Source organism: Thalassophryne amazonica, chromosome 7 (assembly GCF_902500255.1).
Source record: "Thalassophryne amazonica chromosome 7, fThaAma1.1, whole genome shotgun sequence".
NCBI lineage: Eukaryota > Metazoa > Chordata > Actinopteri > Batrachoidiformes > Batrachoididae > Thalassophryne > Thalassophryne amazonica.
The window spans coordinates 80173997-80201128 of record NC_047109.1 but is presented as its reverse complement, the minus strand read 5'-3'; the positions used below and the strand labels follow the sequence as shown (position 1 = coordinate 80201128).

Here is a 27132-nt window from a genome sequence, read left to right as displayed (position 1 = left end):
ACAGAGTGCATAGGAGCCAAACCACAGCCTGTGGTGAAAAGCCTCACCCGGCTGCTGTGTGCTGAAATAACCACGCAAAAATTAAATCCCATGTGATAATCCAACTGACATCATGATGTGCAGAGTTGTGTTGTGCTCCTGAAATGAGCAAAAAAGAAAAAAGAAATTAAAGTTCACTGGAAAGGTTGCATCTGATGCATGGTGTGACTGCTTGGCCCAGTGCCAGCAAACTTTCAGCAAAGGAGTCCAGTGGCACACATGCATGTGTGCGTGAGGGACACAGCGCTGCCTCCCACTCCATCCCGTGTTTGACATTTAGATGTTTGGACATCGGGCAGTCTTCAGCACCTTTTATGTCCATCTTACAGCAGTCTGTGTCATCTAAACTGTTGTCTACATGCGCTTTGAATGCCATCGTGCAGGTGTGGATGAGGTAATCTGACACTGCTGACCATGCTTCTTTCCCTCCCAGCTGTGTCCGATGATGGTAATATTTGCCGTTTCAGCCTGGTTCCTGCTAATTCTTGCTATGTCTGACGGGGGCTTGAGTGTTCTGTTTTGCTATTTTGGCTGTTTTTTTATAGTCAGTGATGTGCTTGAAACAATGAATAAATGAATTAAATCCCATCACTCATTTGCCAGTGCACTTGAAATGATCTAGATCTGCTTCTATTGTGTCAAAAAGTATTGTGACATTCAAAAGCATGAGCCAGAGTCAGAAATCCATGATTGTTCTTATTTAGTTTGATTTTCTCTTTCTTCTTCTTGATGGTCACAAATGAATGATAAAAATAAACCAATATATGATGACTTGTATGTATATTTTGTGCTTACTCAGATGAGCTACAATGATGCACCTGGTTTTTAGTTTTAATTCACTTTACAAGAAAGTTCCCAGCTCATCTAAAGATAAAATTTTAAAAATAAAAATGTTCATTATTTATGTGGATAGCTTCAGGTAAAATCACCAGACGCAGAATAATCCATTCTACAAGATATTTACAGTGAAAATATTCAAATGTTTGATCTCAGTGTCATAAAAGATCAATATGCAGTATTATGTGCTACAGATTATTCACATGCAAGTGAGTTATTATTAACAGTAAAAAAAGAAGAAAAAAGTAGATCAATAGATTCCAGCACAGGTGGAAAACCCCAGCTTCAGTGAGTAAAGGTCAAACCACACACTTGTTCCATCCAGCCACTAAACCAGCAGATAATGATCAGTTCAACGCTTCAGATGGATAGATGAGCGAATCAGTGGACTCACCTTTTTTTTGGTGCAGAGGTAGAAACATTGCTTTTACTCAGGAAAGCTGGGTTTTCCAGTTCTGTATTCCAAAGACATTTATAAAAGCACACAGAGATTTCTGTGCAAAATAATTACATTACCATCAAACATTTATTCATTTATTTTCTATACCCGCTTCCTCCAATTAAGGGTCATGGGGATGCTGGAGCCTATACCAGCAGTCATAGGGCTAGAGGTGTTGGGAAGGTGTCGTAGCACGGACCCACAACAGGGGGCGCAAATGAATGGACAATGAGTAAGCCAAAAGGTAACAATTTAATGTTGTGACAACACACAACTAAACACACAAAATCTGCAAAGTCAATTAACACCAGGTGACGTGTGGGCAGGCTCGAAGATAGGAGACCCCGATGAGAGAGAGGCCGCGTCCCACACGGCTTCCACCACCAACGGCCTGAAGAACACCGGAGCCGCCAAGTCCCGAATCCCCAGGTGACCTCTGTCTTCGGCTGTCGACCCTGGTACTGCTGGCAAAAAGCAGAAACAAGATGAATGAGTGTAAGTCTGTACACTCAGTGGTCCTCGGTCTGTACACCGTTAGGAGGGGGAACCTCCACCTCCGAATCACACACTCGTGCAGCTCTTGTGTAACCACTTATCTGTCCAGAGAGTAAGGCGCAGTCGTCGTCGTTACGCCAAACGCCGAAGTCCCAGATAAGGCTCCGTCCACAAGAATAGGGCTGCAAATGAGAACTGGATTAGAACACAATGTGTCAGTAGCAGAGAACGTACCTCTCGGTAGTCGATTTCTCGGCGGGGAGGTGGAGTTGCAGTCCGGCTTAAGTGGTGGTGTAGATGAGTGACAGCTGGTGTGATGAGTGACAGCTGTCACTTCCTCTGGGTCTGGCGCCCTCTCGTGCTTGGAGCCCGCACTCCAAGCAGGGCGCCCTCTGGTGGTAGTGGGCCAGCAGTACCTCCTCTTCAGCGGCCCACACAACAAGAGGTGGGGTACACGACTCCAGTCTACGACAGGATCAAACATTCAAATGTTTTGAATATTTTTAATCTATTGGAAAAGTTACTCTATTTTTTGCTTGTGATATTATTGTGTTTGAACTGTAATGTGACTTTTATTTCGGCAATAACATTATACATAAAATGTGTTACCAAGGACTAGCACAGTAACGCTTCCTAAAAACGGTGCTTGTCATTGGGGTCCATCAAGGATAGGTATACAAAGACCTGGTTACTGGTCCCTGAACCCTTTCCACGGTTGTAGGGATGCTCCACTGATGAACACTTCACCAGCTGTCACCAAACTGGCGGTCATGTGCGAGTACCTGGGTTGTGGAAGGGTTGTTCCCTGTCCCTTCGACTATGTTGTTGGTCATTCTGTTTCTCTCTCTGGCATGCCTTCTCCTCCTCTGTCTTGTTCCCGCTAGGATGGTCTTTGAGATTCTACCTGATTTTGTCACATGTCCGCACCACCTCAGTTTACTTTTTCTCACTGTGATCAGTAGATCGAACTTTAGTTTGTATCTGAAAGTGATATTTTTGTCCGTCCTGTTTGAGTTTTGTAGGTGCTGCAGTTGTTTGTGCACTTATTGTAAAGATCTCTGTTTTTGAACCTTCTTGGCTGATGATTGTGCCATGGTACTTGAACTTCTTCACAACTTCCAGTTCTTGTCCAGTGTTTCATCCAGGCGGTTCACAAGGTTGGCGATCGAGTTCCTCCTCACTTACAACAAACCAAATTTTGGCCATTATTCTGTACACAGGATAAGGATGGCCTTGTCCTTTACTTCACTATCAGTACAGCATGTTAAACATTTGTAACCTGGGCAGAAATATAGTTGTAAGTTGCTGATGCAGGCAGTTGTAGGCATGGTTTCAACTCTGCGGTTTGCTTAAAACACAAGATTACAGCGTAAATGGACATCAGGCACTGGATGCTCTGCTGTGATAAAAAAATTATGAGATTCTGCCTGAGAGTGGGCAGAAATAAATAAGTTTAGCGCTTATAAGGAAACCACTGCTTACTCGTAATGATCTTCAAATCAGATCAGATAGGTTTACTGCACTCTCGTTTTTTCCCTTTGCACTTAAGATAATAAGAAAGTACTGAAATCTAACTTAACTCACAATAATGTGTCATACACAAAGTATTAAAGAGACAATCGTTTTATTATAGTACACTCAGAACTTAAAGCCATCCTCACATCTTATTGTTTGAGTTTGGAAACTTAATAGTTCACAGTTGAAAAGGTAGTTGTGGATGTTGTTAGAGAATTAGGCGTTTAAAGCTTTTTAAATTAATGTGCTGCAAATACATCACTGAGGGACATTAGTCCATGGGCCAAGCTGTTATGGATCAGGTTGTGGAGGAACCCAATAGGCAGACAGTGATCAAACCGGGGATAGAGTGGACTTGTGACCTCGCCAAAAAGATGTGTTGGCATCAATTAATAGTTTCTGGTCCCCTCCCCTCCCGGGGTAATTATCAGGCATTTAGAAGGCTGACATTGTTAAATTCGTGGCTGGTGCAATTTTATAGATAGCAAGGTTTTAGTTTTGTTGATAACTGGCCTTCGTTTTGGGGCTGCAGTGGGTTGCTGATGCCGGACGGCCTTCACCCTACCAGGGAAGACGCTGCCATCTTGTTTGCGAACACAGAGCGAGCTCTACAGGAAGAGTAACATTAGAACTTCACAGCAAGCCACAGAGCAGGTGATTAGAGATCCTGCAGGGCTTATGACAAATGTGGATGTGGAATCCATTAGCCACTATGGTGATAGTGCAGTTTATGTGGCAGGGAGGGAAATTCGTCCAGTTAAGACTGTGGCCTGTTTCTGCAGATGTGTCCATAAAAAGCCTAGAGGGATATGCCTTGCAAATTTAATACCCATGACTACATTGGATGACATTGAAATTGAGGATGGCCTGCTGGCTATTCCAGCAATATCAAATATTTTGTGTCTGCTTCTACAACCCGCGTGGAATATCTCAAACCTAAACCTACTTCTGGGCATCATATATATGCCACCCTGGAACCACCCCTAAATCCAAACAGTCCAATGGTCAACCCCAGTGAGGTCCGTAATCTGGGTCACATTAACATAAGGTCACTGTCATCAAAATCACTGTTGATTCATGATCTAATTATGAAGCACCATTTAGATATAATTGGGTTATGTGAAACCTGGCTTAAACCTACTGTTGTCCTGCCCACCAGCATACACATTTAGTCACGTCCCTCATGATACAAAGCAAGGTGGGGGTGTTGCTCATGATACTACGTATACCGAAGGTCGCAATAATAAAAATCAGCCGTACTACTTTGTCACTGTACATAGTAGGCCTCCTGGCCCATGCTCTGAATTCCTAGATGAATTTAGTGAGTTTATCTCTAACTTGTCAACCTGTGCAGATAACATTCTGATTGTTGGTGACTTCAACATTCATATAAATAAGCCTTCTGATCCCCTTTGCAAATTATTTACAGAAATTATGGATGTATTTGGATTCCAGCAGTGCATTCAGGGTTCGACACACATAAGTGGAAATACCCTGGATTTGGTTCTCACACGCGGTATTGCTGTCGTAAATATTGACATCATGCCTCTTGCATCAGTGGTCTCTGATCACTCACTTATTAAGTTTATAGTTTTGCTGCCATGTTTAGTGGAACAACGAGCTTATTTATCATTGCGGCGATACATCAACTCCTCAACTACCACTTAACTTGCAGCTAGACTGCCTAATATCTTAGGGTCACATTTAGAAAATGCCCATTCAGTAGACAGTCTTGTCGACAGTTTAAAGTCAGAAGCTCAAAACTACACTCGATACGATTGCTACACCTAAATAAAAACCACCCCCCCCCCCCCAAAAAAAAACACAGTTGCCTTGGTTCAGTGATTACTTGCGTAACCTCAAACATAAGGCTAGAGGTCTAGAACAAAAATGGCATAGTTTAAATTTCGAAGTATTCCACCTCGTATGGGGTGATGCTATCTCGGACTATAACCATGCACTACTGGCTACAAAGAGTGCCTATTACTGTGATTTGATCAACAGAAACAAGCATAACTCAAAGTTCTTGTTCAACACGGTATCAACACTTATTCATGGATAACCACCTGTGAGTCGCTCTCAATGTGACAATGTGACAAAGTTTTTATTCGGCACACAAAATATTCAAATAGAAAAAAATGAACAATTCCACAAACAAACACAGATAAAACTAGTGAGTCCGAAAGGGTGTGGGCTGAAGCAAAGCTTATTAGCGCCCACCCCTGCTCGTACAAGTCCAACAATTCTTATCAGTCATATTTACATAAATACAAATTCACTACTACATGTCGACACACAGACATACACATCAATATACTATTCACTTGTAATTATATTTATATAGTACCAGATCACAAGAAAGTCGAATCAAGGCACCTCACGCCAGCAAGGACCAACCCCACCAACCCCCAGAGCGAGCACTAGGCAACTGTGGCGAGGAAAAACTCCCTATAAGGAAGAAACCTCAAGCAGACCAGGCCCCCGGGGGTGACCCTCCGCTTGGGCCGTGCCATATATACCTATATACATACTTATATACTTTACAAACATAAATATATACATACATACATATACACAGTCACTTATATACATATACATATACACCTACCCATATCTATATCTACATACGCATATACATACCCACACATTCAAATATACAATGAGTCCCACTTATAAATTGAACATTCCATATAAATCAAATTATATTTGCTTCTTTATGATACTTAAACATGATGTTCTTTTTGAGTAGTTTCTTAAATCTTACTAAGGTACTATTCATTCTAACCTCTGTTGAACATTTGTTCCATTTCCTCACCCCAACCACAGACACACAAAAACCCTTTACATTTGTTCTTACTGGTGGTTTCATAAAAATTGCACAACCTCTTAAACTATATCTGGATTCCCTCAATCGGAACAGACTCTGGACATGTCTCGGTAAGGCTTGGTTTTTCGCTCGAAATAAAGTTTGAATTATAATGTAATTGACCAAATCTATGAATTTTAATAAATTTAAAGACACAAATAAAGAATGAGTTGGTTCACGATATTGTTTATTGCAGATGATTCGTATGGCTCGTTTTTGCAAAAGGAATATTGGATTGGTATTTGATTTGTAAGTGTTTCCCCATGACTCAACACAATATGTCATATATGGTACCATCAGAGAATGATATAAAGTAAGTAACCCTTCTTGCGGCAGTAGGTCTTAGGCTTTATACAGAATGGCTATAGTTTTTGACAATTTTGATTTCACATAATTTATATGTGGTTTCCAGCTAAGTTTATTATCAATTATAACACCTAAAAATGTATTCTCTGTTACTAACTCAGTTTCCTTATTGTTTATAGTTAAATTTTTACATTTGGGTGCCTGTTTATTTCCAAATATAATACATTTAGTTTTCCCAAGGTTGAGTGACAACTTATTAGCGTCAAACCAAACCTTAAATTTTTCCAGTTCTTTCTCCACTATGTCCAGAAGCTGTTCAAGATTTTCACCGCTACAGAACACAGTTGTATCATCCGCAAAAAGGACACATCTCAGTGAACTCGACACCCAACTTATATAATTTATATAGATTATAAACAACAAAGGACCCAGCACTGAGCCCTGCGGCACCCCACATGTGACATCCCTGAGTTCAGAATTTGTATTATTGAACTGAACATACTGAAATCTGCCTTGTAAATAACTAGCTATCCATTCATATGCCACACCTCTGATTCCATATTTCTGCAGTTTAATTAATAGTATTCCATGGTTAATTGTGTCAAACGCTTTCTGTAAATAAAAAAAAACACCTATTGTGTTTTGTTTATTGTCAATTGCAGTTGCTATACTTTCCACAAAGTCCATCAAAGCATGTGATGTAGTTCGAGACCTTCTGAATCCATATTGTTCTTCACAAATGATGTTGTGCTTCAGTAAATAATCATTTAATCTTTTAGCAAATATTTTTTCCAAAATTTTGGAAAATTGTGGCAGGAGTGATATAGGTCTATAATTAGAAAATGTGTGTTTGTCACCAGTTTTAAACAGAGGAATTACTTTGGCTATTTTCATTTGAGAAGGAAATTTACCAGTACTTAGTGACATGTTGCAAATATAATTGAACGGTTTTACTATACAATCAATAACTTTTTTTAATAAAGTCATATCCAAATTATTAAAATCAGTCGATTTCTTACTTTTTGAACCATGAACCAGATCAAGTATTTCCCTTTCATGAGTACCACCAATGAACATTGAAACAGATTTGTTAAACGTTGAATTATTTACCCAGAAGTTATTAGTTGATGAGTCAATTTTACTGGCAAGATTTTTACCCACATTAACAAAGTATTCATTAAAGTGTTCAGCAATAGACTCGTCGTTATCAATTGTGATGTAGTTCTTACTCTGAAAAAATGAAGGATAATCTCTAGTTACTCTATTCTTTTTTACTATTTCATTTAATATGTTCCATGTGTTTTTGATGTTATTTCTATTTTTGACAAGTAACTCATTATAATATATTTTTTTACTGAGTCTCATGATATTGATTAACTTATTCTTATATGTTTTATACTTACTTTCAGCTTCCTTAGTTCGTAGTTTTATGAAATGTTTATATAGTACGTTTTTCTTTTTACATGCCCTCTGAAGCCCCTTAGTTATCCATGGTTTGTTGCTATATTGATTTCTATATATTTTGTCAACAAATGGACAGTGTTTATTATACAAACTGGAAAAAATGGAGATGAAAGCATCATATGACCTGTCAACATCATCAACAAAAACATCTGACCAATTCTGACTTGATAAATCCTCCCTTAAATTATCAATTGTTTCAGGTGTTACTTTTCTACTCATGAATTTGATATTGCTTCGATACTTACAACAACCCTCCAATGCAAAGACTGAGAAAACTGGCAAGTGATCACTGATATCACTGACCAGTAGTCCCACACTAAGATTACCGGATATAACGTTAGTTAAAATATTGTCAATGAGAGTTGTTCAGTCCATAGTTATTCTGCTAGGATGAATGATGGTTGGAAACAGTCCTAAACAATACAAGGTGTTTATAAATGAAGTGATTTGTGGATGATTGTGAGGGTTTAAAAAATCTATATTGAAATCTCCACAGACAAATAAATGCTTATTTCTGTTGATTTTCAATCAATCAATCAATTTTTTTTATATAGCGCCAAATCACAACAAACAGTTGCCCCAAGGCGCTTTATATTGTAAGGCAAGGCCATACAATAATTATGTAAAACCCCAACGGTCAAAACGACCCCCTGTGAGCAAGCACTTGGCTACAGTGGGAAGGAAAAACTCCCTTTTAACAGGAAGAAACCTCCAGCCGAACCTGGCTCAGGGAGGGGCAGTCTTCTGCTGGGACTGGTTGGGGCTGAGGGAGACAACCAGGAAAAAGACATGCTGTGGAGGGGAGCAGAGATCGATCACTAATGATTAAATGCAGAGTGGTGCATACAGAGCAAAAAGAGAAAGAAACAGTGCATCATGGGAACCCCCCAGCAGTCTACGTCTATAGCAGCATAACTAAGGGATGGTTCAGGGTCACCTGATCCAGCCCTAACTATAAGCTTTAGCAAAAAGGAAAGTTTTAAGCCTAATCTTAAAAGTAGAGAGGGTGTCTGTCTCCCTGATCTGAATTGGGAGCTGGTTCCACAGGAGAGGAGCCTGAAAGCTGAAGGCTCTGCCTCCCATTCTACTCTTACAAACCCTAGGAACTACAAGTAAGCCTGCAGTCTGAGAGCGAAGCGCTCTATTGGGGTGATATGGTACTACGAGGTCCCTAAGATAAGATGGGACCTGATTATTCAAAACCTTATAAGTAAGAAGAAGAATTTTAAATTCTATTCTAGAATTAACAGGAAGCCAATGAAGAGAGGCCAATATGGGTGAGATATGCTCTCTCCTTCTAGTCCCCGTCAGTACTCTAGCTGCAGCATTTTGAATTAACTGAAGGCTTTTTAGGGAACTTTTAGGACAACCTGATAATAATGAATTACAATAGTCCAGCCTAGAGGAAATAAATGCATGAATTAGTTTTTCAGCATCACTCTGAGACAAGACCTTTCTGATTTTAGAGATATTGCGTAAATGCAAAAAAGCAGTCCTACATATTTGTTTAATATGCGCTTTGAATGACATATCCTGATCAAAAATGACTCCAAGATTTCTCACAGTATTTTGTTGTACATTCCTAAGATAATGTCTTCAAAGGTGTCAATATTTGTCCCAGGAGCTCTGTAAATACAACTAACAACTATGTTTTTGGAGTTTATAGATGTAATTTCTATGGTAACACATTCCATGATGTTGTCCACTGTAAATGACATGTTGTTAATGAGTTTACAGTTGTAATCTGACCTTACAAACAATGCAACGCCTCCGCCCCTTCTCGTCTGCCTATTAACCAGGAACAATTCATAACCATCAAGATATACCAGGTCTTTATTATCCTCATTTAACCATGTTTCTGAAATTGCAATAACTGAAAAACGTTTTTTGGATGTTTTCAAACAATCATTAATAGTGGACAGATTACGAGAAAGACTTCTGCTGTTGAAATGTATAATTGAAAAATCTTCATCATTGATTTTATAATTTTTGAATTGTTTTTCTGTAAAATATTTGCACTGTCTCACAATATTCTCACTGAAAAAGGTATCAGGATCATTTTCAGATTCGAAAGGGTGGTTAGCAGAGTTATTATAATTAAATGTATCTAGACAGAGCTCCTGGGCAGAAATAAACGGATCATTATCCTTAGTCATTATGTCTCTCTTGTCTCCGGGTGTAGATGATGTGGATGAGTGGGTTGCTCCAGTCTGCATCATGGTGCTGTGATGTGTTTGAGTCCTCATACCTATTGTTCATATTTGTCCAGCTCCTCGATGTTCCTTACTGCCATAACCTTTGCTTGTTCTGGTGATCCGTTCAGTTTGATGAATATTTTACAGTTTGAAGTCCATGTGTGCTGGATTTTTCCCTGTTTCTTTAAGAAGCGTGCTTTCCTGGCGATGTCGGCATTCCGTTTGGTGAGATGTTCATTGATGAATACGTTTGTCCCTTTCAGTTTTCTTCCTTGTTTTAACAGTGCTGTTTTGTGTTTTCTGTTGATGAATCTCATGATGACGGTTCGTTTATCACCGTCATTTCTCCGGGGCAGAGGGTGGCACGCTTCAATGTTATTTAAATCCATTTCTATACCTTTAGATAGGAGGAAATCAGCAACCTGTTTTTCCACAGAGCTGACCTCCTGTTCACTGGGATCCCCTCCTTTTACACCACAATATTTCTTGGATTACTTCGAGAAGATAATAGATGACATTAGGTTAAACATATCCCAGCATGCATTAACCAAGCCACTGCTATCAAGATGGGTGCCATCACTGAGGTATTACCTAGATTTACAGAATTTGATAGTATCTCACTAGGTGTGCTGATGAAACTTGCAATGTTTACTAAAATCACAACCTTATTTGATCCTATACCAACAAAACTGTTGAAGGATCTGTGGCCTGCTCTTGGGCAGACTGTGCTGGAAATGATTAATCTGTCCTAAATGTTACAAATCTGCAGTGATTAAACCATTACTTAAGAAATCTATTCTTGACCCTAGTATATTATAAAACTATAGGCCGATATCAAATCTATCTTTTTGCTCTAAAATTCTGGAAAAAGTGGTTTCACAGCAGCTCATGGACCACCTTACTGAGAATAATCTTTTTGAGCCACTGCAATCTGCATTTAAAATATCATTCCACAGATACAGCTCTCACAAAAGTGATAAATGATCTTCTGCTTGCAATGGACTTGGACACCACTGCGGTTCTGGTGCTGTTAGATCTCTAGTGCTAATACAGTGATCCATTGTATCAAATACAATACAATGGATCACTGTATTCTACTTGATAGGCTAGAGCAGTGATTTTCAACCTTTTTTGAGCCGCGGCACCCTTTTTATATTTACAAAATCCTGTGGCACACCACTGTCATGTGTCACGCATTACTAACTCGACTGTCTCTACACGGTGCGTTAGCACGTTAGCAACACGTGCGATACAGATATGACGTAACATAGTATACTATAGTCATGGAGCTGTATATGAGAACTAGAGAGCGCAGTCCCAATGCTGCACACTAAACGAAAACGTCCCTTCATGGACAGCGACATGACGCCTCCTAACCGGGCAAAATATTGACGAAGTACCCGGATGTTAATGCATTTTCAATGGAGATCCGCGACTGGACACACTCAGAAAAATGCTCGCAAAATACGTGTTAAAATGCCATTTTGTCCTGGATATCGAGCCAGTAAAATTAAATTACATTAAATTATGTCAGGAAAGTATTAAACTTACTCTGACACACACACATTCACAAGTATTAGTGTTGAAAGTTACAGGGGATCTGCGCTGATAAGCTACGCTGCTCGGCTGAGCTGCTGCTGTGTTCAACGCAGCGCGGCTCCTAAAACCATTACAATACATTTATATATATTATATTTTTACACAATTATCCTTTATTGACCGAGTTTCATTCATGAAGTCAGCGGTGTGTGTGTGCACATCTCTATGTGTGTGGCAGCACAGCGCGGGTCATTAATCTCATTATTTTAAGGTGCAAAAAAAAACAAAAAACTCCCCAGTCTTGTCGAACAATTTTTAGTCACTAACGACAAGAATTTTAACTAGACATTGGTCTAGCAGTGAAAAATATCAACTAGACATAAGTGAAATTAATGATCCGTGTCATCGGGTGACACAGGTACGGCAGGAGACATACAGCTGTTTATCATCCAACTATCACGGACAAAGTGACAACAATAACCAAAACCACTGACTTATGGAAGGAAATATTGTCTCCCTTGTTCCTCCGTTTGTGACTTTGCCAACATGCGCAGCTTTCCGGCATATTCCACGTGTTTCTTGACGAGACTAAGTGAACTTCTATGCACACAAATCACTAACTTGCCCGGAATTAAAATGGCGATCACGCCTCCTTGTCGGCACACGGCTCAGCGCTACTGCGCGCTTTGCTGCCATCTACTGGAATAAAGAGCATTACACCATCTGCCACACTATTACAGCACATACACCCGATAATGGTGATATTTGATAATTGCCCACGGCACCCCTGACGATCGATCACGGCACCCCGGTTGAGAATCACTGGGCTAGAGAATCATTTTTGGAATTACTGGAAATGCCCTTTCATGGTTGACATCATACCTGACCAGTCGTTCTCACTGTGTTTTGAACAATAACACTACCTCTAACCTTGGTGACATGAAATTTGGGGTTCCACGGGGTCCATCTTAGGCACCCTGCTTTTCTCCCTTTACATAGCACCCCTTGGGCACATATTGTGGCGTTGTGGGATTACCTTTCATTGCTATGCTGATGACACTCAGTTATACATGCCTGGTAATCTCAACCACATGAAATCCTTAGAGGATTGCCTTGCATCAGTGAAAAGCTGAATGTCCAGCAATTTCCTATTTTTGAACTCTGACAAGACTGAAATGATGGTTCTTGGTCCAGTGAGACATTGGCATCAATTTGAACAGCTTACGCTTAGCCTAGGCTTGTGTGTCATACATCACACTGACAAAGTGAGGAACCTTGGGGTAATTTTTGATCCTACATTGTCCTTTGACTTCCATATTAGAGATATTATGAGGACTGCTTTCTTGCACCTGTAAAATATAGCGAAGATTCATCCCATCCTGTCTATGGCTGATGCTGAGACCCTGATTCATGCATTTGTTTCTTCTAAATTGAACTACTGCATTGTTCTATTTTCTGGTTTACCGCAGTCCAGCATTAGGGGTCTCCAACTGGTTCAATATGCTGTTGCGAGACGTTTGACAGGAAGCAGAAAGTTTGACCACTTTACACCCATTATGGCATCTCTTCACTGGCTTCCTGTCTCTGTGCCATCACATTTTAAGGTTCTGCTATTAACCTATGAAATTGTTCATGACTAGCACCTCCCTACTTAGCTGACCTAATTAAACCCTACGTATCGGCCCGGGCTGTGCGTTCTCAGGGTGCAGGACTACTCTGTGCCACTAGGGTGAATAAAAAGTCTGTGAGTCACAGAGCTTTCCCGTATCATGCACCTGCTTTGTGGAATGATCTCCCTGCATCAATAAAACAGTCAGAATCTGTAGAGACTTTCAAGTCCAGACTTACGACGCACTTATTTTTCCTTTTGTGTGACTAGCATACTGGCATAGTATGGGACTATGCTTCCTACCCTTTTAAATTAATTTTATTGGTAAACAGAGCGGGCCGTGGCCTCAACTTTATCAACTTTTCACTTCTGACCTGGTCTTTTTTGTGTGGAGTTTCCTTGGTCTCCTCGTAGTTCCCTGTGGGTGCTCCAGCTTCCTTCCACTTCCAAAGACATTCAGGTTAGGTGAACTGATGACACTAAATTGACTGTAAGTAAGAGTGTGAATGTGTTTGTCTATGTGTGTTGGCCCTGCAATGGTCTGGCAGCCTGTCCAAGGTGTACGCTGTCTCTCACCAATGACCACTGGTATAGGCTCCTGCCCCCCCCCCCTCCCCCCCATGACCTTTAGTTAGAATCAGTGGATGTAGAAAATGAAAGAATGAATTAATGGCAGACAGCTAGAGAAGGTAGAGGCCAATGAAAGACTATGGGTCAAAATTTTAAAATGCTCCATTCACAATGAAACTTTTTTAACATAATTTGTTTTGACATAAGCATTCCTGAAAGGTATAGTGTGGGCTATGTATGGCTGAAACTGTCATGATTCAACCCGTTCTGGGCTCTTGTTATTATCTGGACTCATGTGTGTATTGGTTTTCGATCCTGTGTCTTAAATTTCCTGTTTGATATATTGAGGTCACTGGTTGTGTTTTGTAGTTGTATCACTTGTTTGTTTTGATTTTATCATATGTTAAATTATCTGTTTATCTTACTTAGGCCATGTGTTAGTTCCAATCTTTTTTATCTGATCCTTTTTTTCTGTTGTTGATTTCTTTTCAGTACTTGCATTTGTTCTCTGATTAATTCTTTGTTTTTTCATGTTTGGTCTTTATTTTATTTGTACTTGGGTTTTGTTCATTAGTGGTTTTGACATTTTGTTTAGATCACGGTGGTTTTAGGTTCACCTTTGAGTTGGGCTCAATTCACTTTGCTTTTGTCTTACTGCACTCTCTTATCTGGTGTTCAGGGTTTTGTGTGGGTGTGTCCTGTCCCTTCTGTTTGCCACACCCCCCTTCCAGGTTGTTCTCCAGCATCTGTGACTACGTTTACATGCAGCCAATAACCCTTTTGTAACCCTTTCATAACCGGAATATTAGCAATAACCCGGTTGCACACAGCCATGTAAACACTCGCAAAAACCCGAATATGCTCATATTCCGGTTTTAAAAACCTGAATAAGACCCCTGGGTTACTCCTTTTCTAACCCGAATATCAGGTCATCGCATCGGGATATCCCCATAGAAAGGAACATTATTTTGTGTTCTGCACATGTCCTATCCGCAAGGAATCTTGGGTTTTTTGAGTACGGCAACTACTTGTATGCGGCGCGCGCAGCCCACCGGACACCACAGAAGCAGAGGTAAATGGTGCATTGTGTTCTGCGTCCTTATCAGGCGGGCCAGTCGCAGCACCAGTCGGCATATCACCGCAATTGCTCTCACTGCCTCCAATGCACTTACCATGTCTGCGGGCTCTGTAAACGCCGCAGCGGGCCACTCACACCTCCCACTGTTTTGGTGCGGAGGCAGCCCGCAGGAGAGAAAAGTGAGAAAAATGTTAATGAAAAGTGTGTAGTGAGGGGTTTTACACGAAGTAGGATTACACGAAGCAGGATTTGCACGAACGCCAGACTAAATCAAGCACCGGTGGAAGACGTGCATCGCTGTTTAGATGGGGATATTCCAAATGATACCAATGACCATGTATACAGGAGTAACTCTGTCTGCTTAAGCATGTAAACGGGTTATTCCTAATGATTCAGAAACCAGAATATTGACCTTAACCCAAATATTAACGGCATGTAAACGTAGTCTGTGTCTTGTTCCCTAATTACCACTGGTTCTATTTAAGTCCTTTGTGTTTGCCACCTCACTGCCAGTTTGTTGAATTTCCACATTCACTTACCAGCCTTCCAGGAGTCTTGTTCTTTTGTCTACCTGTGTATTGACCTCACCTTGTTTTTGACCTCGCACTAGTCTCAGCCTCTGTATCCTGCCTTGCCGTGTTCGTGAAACCTGCCTGTTTTTGACGATGTCCTTGCCTACTCCTTCCAGTTTTGTTTGCTTGGCTGTTTGACCACCAGTATACCTAACCTTTGCTTGTTTTCTCCGATAAAGCCTTTTTACTCCTAAACCTGCAGTATGAGTCTTGCATTTGTGTCCAACCCTGTTTGTGCCCCGCCTCGGCCCTTGCCTGACAGAAACCTATGGCGTTATGGGATAAAAACTGCCAAAATGGTGGCAAAGGCTTTGTCTGCATGGTTTTGCATAGAGCGAATAGGGTTTTAAAAAGAAAATAATCTTCTGGACCTTGATATTGACTGTTTGCACTTTACTTTGGAGATGAAGCATTCAAAATATGCTAAACAATTCCATTATTGCTGGAATATGGCAGCAATAATTTGCATCACATCACAAAAGTGGGAGGAAGTCTAATTTTTGACCACTGTACACATTTGTGTGCCATCCATCCGCTTCTACCTACCTATGGTTACTACTGTGGAATGGTGGAATTTGTGTACGCAGTCTGAATTACCTGTAGAGTAGGTAATTTAATGAGTAAGCAGCTGGTTTGCCAGTACTGAGTTTGATTCCAGCTCATGCTACCTGTCTGTTTCCTTGGACAAGAACCTTCATCTGCATTGTCTTACTTCATCCAACTGTAAATGGTGTCAGCATGAGTTGGAGAAGTAACCTCTGATGGATAGGTGTCTCATCCATCCATTTTCTTCCGCTTTATCCGGAGTCGGGTCATGGGGGCAGCAGCTCAAGCAAAGCCGCCCAGACCTCCAGATCCATACACACCTCCTCCAGCTCCTCCGGGGGAACCCCAAGGCGTTTCCAAGCCAGCCGAGAGATGTAGTCCCTCCAGCATGTCCTGGGTCTTCCCCGGGGCCTCCTCCCAGTGAGATGTGTGAGATGGAACACCTCTCCAGCGAGGCGTCCAGGGGGCGTCCAGGGGGCATCCGGAAAAGATGCCCAAGCCACCTCAACTGGCTCCTTTCGACGTGGAGGAGCAGCGGCTCGACTCCGAGCTCCTCCCAAGTGACCGAGCTCCTCACCCTATCTCTAAGGGAGCGCCCAGCCACCCTGCGGAGGAAACTCATCTCGGCCGCTTGTACTCGCGATCTCGTTCTTTCGGTCATGAGCCAAATCTCATGACCATAGGTGAGGATCAGAACGTAGATCGATCGGTAAATCGAGAGCTTTGCCCCCCTACTCAGCTCTCTCTTCACCACGACGGTCCGATACAGCGACCGCATCATTGCAGATGCTGCACCGATCCGTCTATCGATCTCACGCTCCATCCGTCCCTCACTCGTGAACAAGACCCCGAAATACTTAAACTCCTCCACTTGAGGCAAGGACACTCCACCGACCTGAAGAGGGCAAAGCACCTTTTACCGGTCGAGAACCATGGCCTCAGATTTGGAGGTGCTGATTTTCATCCCGGACGCTTCACACTCGGCTGCAAACCGCCCCAGTGCACGCTGAAGGTCCTGATTTGATGAAGCCAACAGAACCACATCGTCCGCAAACAGCAGAGACGAGATTCTGTGGTTCCCAAACCAGACCCCCTCTACATCCTGGCTGCACCTAGAAATTCTGTCCATAAAAATAATGAACAGAACCGGTGACAAAGGGCAGCCCTGGCGGAGGCCAATGTGCACTGGAAACAGGTTTGACTTACTACCGGCAATGCGAACCAAGCTCCTGCTGCGGTCGTACAGGGACCGGATACTCCCGGAGCACTCCCCACAGGGTGCGCCGAGGGACACGGTCGAATGCCTTCTCCAGATCCACAAAACACATGTGGACTGGTTGGGCAAACTCCCATGAACCCTCGAGCACCCGATGGAGCGTGTAGAGCTGGTCCAGTGTGCCGCGACCAGGACGAAAACCACACTGCTCCTCCTGAATCCGAGGTTCAACCATCGGTCGAATTCTCCTCTCCAGTACTCTGGAATAGACCTTACCGGGGAGGCTGAGGAGTGTGATCCCCCTATAGTTGGAACACACCCTCCGGTCCCCCTTCTTAAACAGAGGGACCACCACTCTGGTCTGCCAATCCAGAGGCACTGTCCCCGATCGCCACGCGATGTTGCAGAGGCGTGTCAGCCAAGACAGCCCCACAACATCCAGAGACTTAAGGTACTCAGGACGGATTTCATCCACCCCAGGAGCCCTGGCACCGAGGAGCTTTCTAACCACCTCGGTGACTTCGGCCTGGATAATGGATGAGTCCACTCATCCTCATCATCCAGAGGGGGTCATAGATTGTCATACGCTGTGTGCAACAGAATGCAGAGATAAGTACGGGCAGCAATGGGCCTCAGAACTTCACTTCTTCTTCTTCATGGTAAACTGAAACTGGATTATGAGTGCTATTTACTCACCTTAGGTGGTACTCATTAGGTCAAAATTGGCTGTGGGGTGTTGACCCTTAAAACGTGAATCTGCTGCAAATCATGCATTATCCGCACATTGTTAATGAAAATTTACACAAACCGTGAATATCTGCAAACCGCTAATAGTTTTGCTGCAAACGTGAATAAAATATCCCACAAAACATGAACACAGGTCTCACAAAACATAAGTCGCAAAATGTGAATATCATTCAAGATATATGTTTTCTTTCAGTTTAAGTAGTTTATGGATGTCAGTTTACAGATCAATTACTTCAGGAAATCTTGATTGCAAATCCTATCTCTGCAGTAATATTTTATTTTCTTTCAGGGGGGTGGAGCCCCGAGTAGGTTCACGCTTCTGAGTGGGCATGACCCGCTCCGGGGACAGTGGCAGGTGGGGAGTTTGACTGGGGAGGTACACCTGTCAAACGGTAATGCACGTGACTCACGCAATGGCGCAAAGCCCCATAGTGCAGTGAAAGTGAGGGGTGTGCAGTCATAATCCCACAGATGTCTCCTCAGCCAAGCACGTGTTACACCAAATCCTGAAGAATTTCACATTTTGCGAGATGTGCACTCATGTTTCAGAAGATATTTTGTCAATATTCACATTTTGCAATTCATGGTTTGTGGGTAATTCACGATTTGCAGCTGATTCACGTTTTGGGGGTTAAACGTGGTCATGGTCTACATAAAGAAAATGCACCAAGTGGGTGCTCTGAGACTGTGGCTCTGTTTCAATTTAAGGGCTGCATCCTTCAAAGGCTGCATTTGTTGACCACATGCGTCATCAGCCCAGTCTCACGTTTTTTTGTTTTTGTTTTTTTTTGTGTGTTTGTTTTTTCGTGTTCCCGTGACGAAATGAGTCAAATTTTTGTGACAGGGTTTTTTTTAACTCACTATTACTAACCCTACTCCTACCCCCAACCCAAACCTTACCCATAACCTAAGCCTACTCCTTCTCCACACCCTAACCATAACCACCCCCGACCCCGCCTCACTTTTAATTTCGTGCAGCCATCACGGTATGAATTACAATGAATTTGTGCTGTTGTGACGAAAATGAGGCACAATATCACAAACCAATAGATTAATGTATATTTCGTGCTGCTGAATCAAGACTTGCCGTGAGACTGGGTTGGCGTCGTAGTGGCGCAACAAGGCTGTCTCATTTCAAAGGGTCCATGGAAGGCATGTGATGAATGCAGCCTTTTTCCCCCCAAAACAAAGGATACAACAGGTGTTGGTAAATTTAAAACAAAAAGACAAGGACATTTTGTACAATATGTACAAATATGTACAGTTATAAATAGGTAATGTTTATAAAATATAAATAATATATAGTTTATGGAGTATAAATAAGTATTAAAAATTATTACTCAACTGCAGGTTACACCCACTATATAAGTTTGTTGCGTGCAGCTGTCAAGGTTGCCAGGTGATGGAGTAGAATTGGTATAAGCTAATGACACAATCGCAAAATGCTCTGTGGGCTAGATCATCTAATTTCAGAAAGGTTTGGTTCAGCCTGTGCTGTCTTGGGAGGCCAAATCTTTGTGGAATGCAGCCTTTGAAGGACACAGCAAAAGACAATTAAGTTAACACTGTCTTTTTCCTCCTTGTATCTTCTGATATTTACAAGACATTTGTAATAATTGCATTATAGAAATACAGTAAATTACAATCACATTGTACAATGGCAACTTTGTTCTGTTATGCCTGTTGTTGTGTTTTATTTTATATTAGTAAAACATCAGTAATAAGCCAATGACTTTTTTTTTTTAAGGTGTTTTCATCACTGTGTGCCGTAACTGTTCTTATGTCACATTAACATTTTTTGTGCTGTTTTGAACTTTAACTTTATTTTATGTACTTTTTACTTTCTGTCCCTGTTTTGATAAAAAATGTTATCACATAGATACTGAGATATAAATCAGCTTCCTCCACCACAAACCTATCTGAAGACTGCTGAGATTGAGTGAACACTGTGTGCATTCGCACATCATTAGTCAGAATTAACATTGTACCTACTGCAGACTGGCCAGAAAAATTGGAGACTGAGGACTGAAACACCATTTGTCTACCAAATGATGAATCAAGGAAAATTCCCTTAAGGCAGTTTTTATTATAAATCAGTGTACAAATGGATATATGGCTAATGCGAAAGATAACTGATTGAGGACTGAAACCAGGTTAAATATTAGAATTAACACTATACAATTATCGACTTTTGATGAGGTGTGCCCGTGATTATGCGGACCTGGTCAGGATGGGGTTCATCGAGGCCTTGGCCGAGAACCCCATCCTGACCAGGTCCGCATAATCACAGGTACACTGAAATCAAAGTCTGTAACTACTTTATTATATGGTAAACAAGAAAATTGTGAGTTTGTCAAACATACTAAAACTGAAAAATCAATCTCATGTTTCAACTCTTTATTATTACTGTCATACTGCACCAGCTGACATCCCATCGATCGACTGGAGATGCCTGTTAAGTCCGTGACAAAGAGCCATCAGGCTTGTTTTCTTATAAAGTTTGCCATTTGGCTGTCTAGCTTCTGCATAAAATTGACCGAGTACTCCGTCAAGCATCCGTCTATTATAAGTTTCAAAGTTGGGTGCATGTCCCTTTTCAGTGACGTACTTGCGAAACAGGTTGGCTGCTGACTGTGTATTTCTGCGGGTATTCTTCGCATCTTTTTTGTGTAAAATTTCGTTTTAAGTCAGCGTCGCTAACAGACACAAACCTGTCTTCTACCATCTTGTCAACAAACTGACAGCCAGAGTAGGCATTGTATCGCATTATCTGATTGGTTATCGATAGAAGGCGTCGCTTGATTAACTAGCGCTATGCTGCACGCGAGGTGTACTCGTTTCGCATGCGCTGTCTACTCGGCTCCACCAGCGGTCAACTCGGCATGTGGTAGAGTTCAGAAAGTGGTGAATGGGCCAATCAGAAGTTGGCAAAATCCCATACCATATAATAATCTGAATTGCGGAAGCTCACAAATAATGTTACATGTACTTTATGTAACATGTACTTCATGTGACGTCCCTAAAGCCTATTTCACACCGGGCCTGCGTAGAGTTACATTGTTTGCATTTAATACGCAGGAATGGCTGCATATGTTGCATGCAGAGGAGAAGCTGGGTCTTCCTCTTCTTCTTCTGTGGTTTTGAAGCTTCACTGCCATCAAAGTTCAGTGGAAAGAATAAAATCTAGCAATGCAGGTCTGTACTGATAAAAAACCGAAACAGATTTTTTTGCCCAACTGGCGTAGGGTAGCATACAATTGCAGAGGCATGGTGTATAGTAGCGCAATGTTACGTAGACTTGCATACAGTAGCGGGGTGTTGCATAGACTGGCGTCGAGCACTATGTCCAGTGTTCTACACCGAATGTCTGCGAAAAAATTAAACATGTTAAATTTTTTGCATCCATTTCACAGACCCCTTTGCGTTCCTCAGCGTATTGCCACATAGGGCTGCATAAGCTTGACGTAGTCAGTACGTCGCATTATGCAGCTCTACGTTGGCCCGGTGTGAAAGGGGCTTAAGCCGTGTATGTCTACAGCGCAATGCAGGTGTCAGTGCAGGTTTTCATGCCCAGCAGCCACACTGCAGTACCGGTGGATTACTTTCATGAGGCAGCAGAAAGTATTTGCACCATCGACCAACAAAACAGGGTCTAAAGTTTTTCTGCTGTTTATTTCAGACAGTACTCATTATTACATTGGCAAGTTCACAACATGTGAATAATTTACTTGACCCATGCAAGAAGCAGATTAGTGCTCCTTGGATTTGAATTGTTATGATATGCTCTTGCTGCTTTTGATTTTCTTGTCTCCTTGGTGGGGTGCACCAAGACAGGGCCAGTCATCAAAGCTTGGGGTTGGGGGGGTAGCTGTCTGTGGGGATGGAAGAAGAGAAAGTGTTTCAGGAATGAGGTGCTCACCTGCTTCTCCTCACAGAGTTGCTGCTCCTGTAACTGATCTGCTCACAGGCTTTGATACTTTGCATGAAGCTCTGTTTCCGCTCCAGAAAACCTCTCAATTCTGTCACCTGCTGAGTCTGCCATATAGAAATCTGGAGGATTTTATGTGAGTTACTGTGTATTTTGAGAAGACATGAATCACATGAATGTGCATAAGTATGTGAGAAAGCTCTGAACCTATGTCCAAAGTGTGAAAGATAAAAATGCTAATGTGAATGACAGTAAAAAGTTGCACCAGTGCCACATAGCCCCCAAACTGCAACACAGGACTCCACAGCCACAGCCAGCACCACAGATCAACCTATCCCCATGGGGTAGGACATTCACAAAGACAGGGTCAAGACCATTACCCCGTGCCACTAGGAGCCAAGAAGTAATCATGGGGACCACAGACCAGCAGAATAATGAAATAGTTTAACCTCCCCATACATGGCAGTGAAGCTGTTCTGTTAGCATGAAACTTTGGACACAAACCTCAAACCCCAATATCGAGCAAAACCCAAAACCCCAGAGAGAGAGAGGGCCAATACCAACTCTTTGGACCACCCAGTAGTCAGCAAAACCCCTACACACTACTGCAACCCACGGTGTCAGGGTACTGGGGCAAGAGGAATGGAAGGCACGCCCAGCCTCTTGGCCATGCCATGGGTAGGAGTTGAGTGGCCAGTTGTGCCTAATTGTGGATGGCCAGACCTAACCGCTTGATTAAAAACCCCCGAGTGGCCTGTGCCTTAATTTTCACTCAGATTGCGCATCACTTAAACAGCAAAGTAAAGTTGGACACGCCCAAGATACACCTTGCATTTTAGACCGTGCTCAAAACATCAGCGAGATTACAACCCTGAGTGTCCAACGGGCATGTGCTTGGGTGTGCATTTCTATGTATTTGCAGTTCAGGTCTGCGGGATGAGTCACGAATCTGTAAGTGCTCCATTGGCCCTTTCTGTCTCGAGAAAGAAACTTTAACACAAGAAGAAACAGTACTTTAAAATTAAAGGATTAATGTTAGCTCACAAACCTGCAAGAATCCAGACTTGAAAAGACTTGAAAGACAAAATTGAATTGTTCTGTAAATTAATCAAATAGAGGCTGTATGATAGTGGGTGAGAAAGGGTTTTCTTCATTGCATTAGTGCACTTGAAGCATTAGTGAGCAGTGTTACTCTTTGGGCAATTTAGTTACTTTTGGATGAATTGAGAGGCAGTCCATTGATTAAGAAAACATTGTCTTGGCGCTTGCAGCCACTCAATGCTGGCAGATGGTATTAGGAAGACAAAGTGAGCAACAGTCTTCCAAAAGAAATGGTTATCTTCTTTGAGATGTAGGCCTGAGATTCATACTGCTTGGATGAGCAGTCGGTGATGTCATGTTCTGCAGACTCGACAGAATGTATATCCACCTTGGGAATAATAAAAGGAGAAAATGAGAATGATGTCAACCACGGAGTCCTTCACAGACTTCAGTAAGAAAGAAGCCTTTCACCCATTTGACGTTTTATCAGATATATCTGTGGTCCACCAGCCTCTGGTGGGCTTCTTTTTTTAACTGACCCAGATAGTCTTTTGTTATTTGCATTGGATGAGGGGAAACTCCAAGTCTCAGAAGACGCCACTGGTGAAATCCTGTCTCTACTGTCATCCTGTCGCTGTTTTTAGACTTTCTAGTGGCAAATTCAGCAGCACTGCTCGTGCACACACAGAAACTGTGAACATTTGCTTTCCGCTCAGATCTCACGCAATCCAACACTTCTTTATCACTTTCATGACGCTTTCACTCTTTTTTTGCCCCTCTGTTGGATGCATGAGGGTGTTCCCTCACATCTACAATAACTGGTATTCAGTTTTATTATCCTCTTTGCATATGTAGAGATACTGTGTGAGAATATTTCCATATCTATGTGTAACTGCACCCATGAATCAGACCATGCAAACCCTGACATTTGGCTTCATAACTAAGAATGACCCCCCACCCCCACCCCCCCACCAAAAAAAGCAAGAAAACGACAAAAACAGTGGTATAAATGTGAGGTTTAGTACAAGATTGACCATACTGAGTCTGTAATGGCAGTGTTAAAGCTGGATTCATCCCAAAGTTTCCACACAGCAACACTCTGACACTTCATGTGTGACTGTGGAAGGTACGAGGGCTGTCCGTAAAGTATAGGTCCTTTTTATTTTTTTCAAAAACTATATGGATTTCATTCATATGTTTTTACGTCAGACATGCTTGAACCCTCGTGCGCATGCGTGAGTTTGTCCATGCCTGTCGGTGACATCATTCGCCTGTGAGCACTCCTTGTGGGAGGAGTCGTCCAGCCCCTCGTCGGAATTCCTTTGTCTGAGAAGTTGCTGAGAGACTGGCGCTTTGTTTGATCAAAATTTTTTCTAAACCTGTGAGACACATCGAAGTGGACATGGTTCGAAAAATTAAGCTGGTCTTCAGTGAAAATTTTAACAGCTGATGAGAGATTTTGAGGTGATTCTGTCGCTTTAAGGACTTTTCACGGTGCGAGACGTGCGACAGAATCACCTCAAAATCTCTCATCAGCTGTTAAAATTTTCACTGAAAACCAGCTTAATTTTTCGAACCGTGTCCACTTCGATGTGTCTCACAGGTTTCGAAAAAATTTTGATCAAACAAAGCGCCAGTCTCTCAGCAACTTCTCAGACAAAGGAATTCCGACGAAGGGCTGGACAACTCCTCCCACAAGGAGTGCTCACAGGCGAATGACGTCACCGACAGGCATGGACAAACTCACGCATGCGCACGAGGGTTCAAGCATGTCTGACGTAAAAACATATGAATGAAATCCATATAGTTTTTGAAAAAAAATAAAAAGGACCTATACTTTACGGACAGCCCTCGTATTCTTCTGCTTTCCACATTGAGAAAATGCACATGAAATTGTCATGAGTGCCAATAAATTCATCCCTAACTTTGCCATCCCTCTCTGTAAGGACAGCCCAAATGGTATAAAGACAAATGAAATCATGACTTATAGTTACAGTGTGTAGGAGTTTCAGATGTTTATTAGCAGAAAAAATGCAGTCAGTATAACCTTCATAGTCATCTGGGGCCACATGTACAAAGTTTGTGTACGCACAAAAACGTGGTGTACGTCTGTCTTCACGTTAACATTCAGATGTATCAAAAGTGAAATGACAGTGGAATTGTGCGGTGCTCCATGCCAACTCCAAGGGGAGGTGATGGTCTAGTGGTTAAGGTGTTGGGCTTGAGTCCAGAAGATCATGGGTTCAAATCCCTGCCTGACTGGAAAATCACTAAGGGCCCTTGGGCAAGGTCTTTAATCCCCTATTGCTCCCGGTGTGTAGTGAGCGCCTTGTATGGCAGCACCCTGACATCGGGGTGAATGTGAGGCATAATTGTAAAGCGCTTTGAGCGTCTGATGCAGATGGAAAAGCGCTATATAAATGCAGTCCTTTTACCAAAACGCACGTTTTCTACAGCTATTGTTCCTTTGGCGACACTTAGAGGTGAGGCTGAGAAACTGTAAATAATGTGAAAACAAGGAGTGATATGTACACCAGTGACTAAATAGTTTATTTGTTTAATTGAAAACCAGCGTTGGCACATTTGTCCGTGTGTGCATTCAGTTTTTTTGTTTTGTGCTTTGCTGGTGAAACTAGAGCTGCAGAACGAACCCCAACACAGACCAAGAGAGGCGGTACAATGAACTTCATTCCTGCACTTGGACAGTAGTGGAGGGGGCAATTGGGACACGGGCAATCGGGACACGGCCAGTCGGGCAGTCATCAGCAGCTGGCGTGGACACGCCGGGGCCTGCTGGTGAAGTTTCACAGCTATGTGTATTGTGAGCAGCCTATTGTTTGACCAGTATAATGACAGCATTTATGAGTCCAGCATGGGATGATCTGAGTCACCTTTATTTGCTTCCACCACTCCAGTGAGAGCTGTGTCACCCACTATCACAGCCACTTGTTTGTCAAAGGGGGTGAATTCCTCCACTCTGTCCCCTCTGAAATCCTCCATCTGACCATTTTTTTTTTGTATTTCAGTGTGTGTGTGCCATTATGAGCCTCAGCATTTATATAGCCTCACACACACGCACGCACTCATTACTTTTTCATTGCACATTGCGACGAGCTGTTTGAGAGAAAGAAGCCCAAGCCACAGCTTTCATCTTTTCTGCACTCTGCTTCAACTTTTACACACAACAACACACTATTTAAATAAATTTGCATAGTCAGGTCAATGGTAAATGGACTGCATTTATATAGCACTTTTCCATCTGCATCAGACGCTCAAAGTGCTTTGCAACAAAAATGCCTCACATTCACCCCGCTGTGAGGCTGTTGCCATGCAAGGCACCCACAACACACCGGGAGCAACTAGGGGATTAAGAACCTTGCCAAAGGACCCTTAGTGGTTTTCCAGTCAAGCTGGGATTTGAACCGAGGCTCCTCTGGTCTCAAGCCCAAGGCTTAACCACTACACCATCACCTCCCCTGATGGATGTGTGAACACGGAGGAGTTTGGTACATCTGCATGTGCGCTCAATTCCATGTTGATTGGAATGTACAAAAGGAATGTGCTTGGATCCATGCGTACACACACTTTGATACATCTGAACTTTTTTGTGTGTACAACAGTTTCTGGCTTTTGGCATACACCGTAACACTTCTAAATCTAAAGTTGTTTTATGTGGATAAGAACCAAATAATTTGCAGTGTACCATGATAAAAAAAGTTTATATTTCGACATGTTAGATCATTTATGTTGTTTTAAGGGTTATTTTCTTATTTTAAGTGTTTGACATGCTTATTTCTAGATTTAACAATCTTAATTCAAGATAATAATAATAATAATCAAATTTATTTATAACGTACTTTACATTTACAAAAAATCTCAAAGTGCTACAACATAAAAATGAACAAAAATATATTAAAATTACACATTAAAAACCTTTCTAAATAAAAATGTCTTTAGCTGATTTTTAAAAGACTCCACAGACTGTGGCGCTCTCAGGGCATTCCGTAGTCGTGGGGCAGTTGCCTGAAAAGATCTGTCCCCCATGGTGTGGAGCTCGGTCCGAGGTTGGCAGAGGCGATTTGACTCAGTGGACCGGAGGTGTCGAGTGGTAGTGTGTGGAGTGAGGAGCT

At 42.1% G+C, this 27132-nt stretch overlaps 1 protein-coding gene and 1 long non-coding RNA gene across 2 annotated transcripts in view; both read left to right on the top strand.

The window, feature by feature from the left end:
* The window catches only part of kcnn3 (potassium intermediate/small conductance calcium-activated channel, subfamily N, member 3), a 285265-nt gene that overhangs the window by 122202 nt on the left and 135931 nt on the right, over window positions 1-27132 (top strand). The gene's annotated exons all lie outside the window — the stretch shown is intronic.
* Window positions 731-25752, top strand: LOC117514336. The gene is made up of 3 exons (XR_004561861.1): window positions 731-742; window positions 4053-4057; window positions 25606-25752. It is a non-coding gene; the product is annotated as an uncharacterized LOC117514336 (long non-coding RNA).